This window comes from Helicoverpa zea, chromosome 21 (assembly GCF_022581195.2).
Source record: "Helicoverpa zea isolate HzStark_Cry1AcR chromosome 21, ilHelZeax1.1, whole genome shotgun sequence".
In the NCBI taxonomy this organism is placed as follows: domain Eukaryota; kingdom Metazoa; phylum Arthropoda; class Insecta; order Lepidoptera; family Noctuidae; genus Helicoverpa; species Helicoverpa zea.
In genome coordinates this window covers 7,987,309-7,990,558 of record NC_061472.1, presented here as the reverse complement: position 1 = coordinate 7,990,558, position 3,250 = coordinate 7,987,309, and the positions used below count along the sequence as shown (strand labels likewise).

The window sequence follows — 3,250 nt, the reverse complement described above, 5'->3', positions numbered from 1 at the left end:
TTTGGTAGAAATTGAGACTTTATTTAAGCCAACTTCTGTTGCCCTAACCACGAATAGATCTCGAGGTAGAAGGTACACTGGGAACACTGGCCTGAACCGTGGTGTAGCTCCGACGACGGCCCAGCTCCTTCCCAGGTTGCACTTCCAGGTCTCCAGCAGGACCCAGGTAGTTCCAGACAGGATCAGGTCTGGTCTTTCACTCGCCGCCAGGTAGAACGTTGCGTAGCGAGGGTTTAAAGTAGAATGTAAAAACTCGAACGTAGAAATTCCAACGTAGAAATAAATCCTGGAAGCGCAGAGACAAGGCTAGCATTAGCAGAGCTTGGGCCACGTTGCCGGGTCCAAAGGTCACAGTGTCCCAGCAAACAAAGTGAACAAAGAACAGCTGCTTTAGATAGAAATTTAGCAAGAAGAACACCTTACAATAGTATTTAAGCAATGCATGGAAACTTACCCCAGCGGGATTTCCGATTATAATTTGTCTAGCACAAATAAGTAGGAATTAGGCAGGTACGAAATAAATGAAGGTTAAGTAAGCAAACGTGTGACACAGCCGTCACGTCTGATGCAATTTGGTCGTCTGCTGCGTCTCCAGCCCGAATGCACTCGAGGCACCACCGTCGCGCGCGGCGAAACCAGTTCACCCGTTTAGAGATGCGTAGGCGCAATAGTTACGAGGACCTTTGTGTAAATAATTAATATTGGGTTCCGTATATGAATTATGTTAATTTTAATATATTATAATTTTTTATTATATTTAGTTTAGTTTAATTTAGGTGTTTTATTAATTTTAGAATAATTGTATTGTAAATATTTCTACTTTATTAAATTTCTAACCTATTCTTAGAGCTAGGAAAGTACAACGTTACAAACTTTTACATTTTCCCATACTAAGCCAACTCACCCGTTTGCCGTCAACAAAAAAAAACATAGCACCAATTTATTTATTCCTAACTTCCTTCCCTCCAAGATATGTAAATGTCGTTTTTACAAACAATGTGGTGTGACATTGAGCTACCGCATTGCAGCATACATACGCTATTGGGAGTACGCGGTAGTAAATCAGCTTGGCTCAACATCTGCATACGTTAATCCAAGTAACATCACTGTTACATGTGTATTGATAGACAGCTTTAAAGTATTGTTGACATGGGAATTATAAGGCTTCTAACACTTCTAGACGGATTTTGCTACATACATTTTTTTTTTTATGTTCAGGGGTTTTCTCTAGATACTAATTACCCACGCTATCCAAAACAATTTTAAAAAACAGAAACCGACTTCCAAAAACACAAAAATATATACTTACATCGACTCGCATGGTCACTTTTGAATTACAATCATCTAAAATTTAAAATATAGATTTAGTATACTTTAAAATAATGTACAGTTTACTTTTAATAATAAGTAAGAAATTGACGAGTGATGATTACACCTATCTAATTTTAGTGAGTTTGTTGACGTGATGATTATACATAGAGTCCTCTCTAAGGAAGCCGTGTCACCAAAAACATCTTCTCACTGCTGAAAATAGGCTTCCCACATTTATTTTCAGAAGGATTGCTTAGAAAAGACTTGCGTCCAGCGTCTACCTGCGACCTTGCCACAGTTGCCACCGTGTTTATTTCAGTGAAATACGTTACATTGAATGAAGATAATTGGTGGTCAAATTAGACTACCTGACACGTCATGACATGTCATCATAATTAGTTAATTAATTGCGGTTTCTAGTTACAGCGTCTGTCACTCAATGTGGACAGTGACTGCACTCCTTTTGTTCGAAAATTGACATGTCATATGATCATGTCAGTGGAGTCATAATAATTAACACCCACTTTGCTGTTGTTCTGTTATTTCATTCGGTAGGTTCACGTGTTTTGTAAATGCTTACTGCCTACCAACAAGGCACTGAATTATTTAAATCACATGTCAATATAACCAAGAAGTCTTACACTCATTCATAAACTATTTGTTTCACAAGGAACAAATATTAAACCGTACCAACATTAAAAAGAGCCCTATGTATTCGAAAATTATCCCATAACAATAAAAAAATATATAAGTGCACATAAGTTGCCTTACGATGCAGTTCTCAATCGTCATGATGAAGAAATAATACCAGATTTACCAGCCCTCGTACTAGAGCGTACCTAGAACCTAATGTTATGCAATCCACGAATGAGATATTAAACTCGTTGAAATGTTAATCAATGATCCCGGTGGTCAGGTCGTCGCTAAATTCCTCAAATTGCCCACTGACGTGCTAGTCTGGCGAGCGACACGTCACGTAGCGAACGAATCCGATTGCTGTTTCACGCTGCGAATACTCGATGTGGGTTTGTAGCGATGCTAATTAAAAATATTAAAAATATTTTTCATCGAAGAACTTTTCAAAATCGTTTGTACAAAAGTCTGGCAAATCCGCAAAAACACTCCAACGCGTCTTATGGATTTTTGATGTAATAAAGAAGTGGTTTAAGAATGAATTCTCTAGCAACAAATGTTGTATAAAAGGGATACGTTTTTTCTCACAAGATCTTCCATTTCTCTTCATCTTTTTAAATTAGTTACCAGCCCATCTCGGATTACCGGTCATACCGAGAATTCCTGTCCTAACCAATAACAGAATTAAAGTTTACTCAAGCTACCGCTAAAAGTAAAACAATTGTATTTTCCACCAGTCTGTGTTAGTCTGGAAAATTCCTTGAACAATTAAATAATGGCTTGTGTTGTTTGTTTTGCGAAACAACATTCAAACAGGACGGACAAACAGACCAGCGTTACGGGAGATATAGAAAAAAACAAATTAATGTAAACAGCGATTCGTGTTTCAAGTAATACCACAGAGTAGTTGAAACAGTACAGACATTTTCAAATGATTAATAATAATTAAGTAAAATCATATTTATTTCTGTTGACAGGTTTTACAAAATCACTTAAAATCGTAACTTTAAGAGTATTGTGGGGATTGTTCACGTGAAAAAAATGACTTAAAAAATCACTGACACTTGCAATGAAACTTGAACAAAGTGATATTTTTCTTTAAAGAAATTGTATTGTTTCTTTCTTAAGGCATCAAATCCTGATTTAACTGAATTATATGTATTCTGAGAGACATCTTCTACACAGCTAATTAGACTAAGCCTATTACCAGCTTAGTTAGAAAAGGCTTATCAGACAAAGTAATACAGTTGAATAAACCCTTCTACTGCGTCCATGGAAAAGAGGCCGGATTGTGGTGATGGTATGT

The 3,250-nt window shown here is 36.9% G+C and overlaps 1 long non-coding RNA gene across 1 annotated transcript; it reads right to left on the bottom strand.

The window, feature by feature from the left end:
- Positions 1 to 527, bottom strand: LOC124640829. The gene is made up of 2 exons (XR_006985600.1): positions 455 to 527; positions 1 to 286 (listed from the first exon to the last, which is right to left on the bottom strand). It is a non-coding gene; the product is annotated as an uncharacterized LOC124640829 (long non-coding RNA).
- Between the last annotated feature and the right edge of the window lie 2,723 nt (positions 528 to 3,250).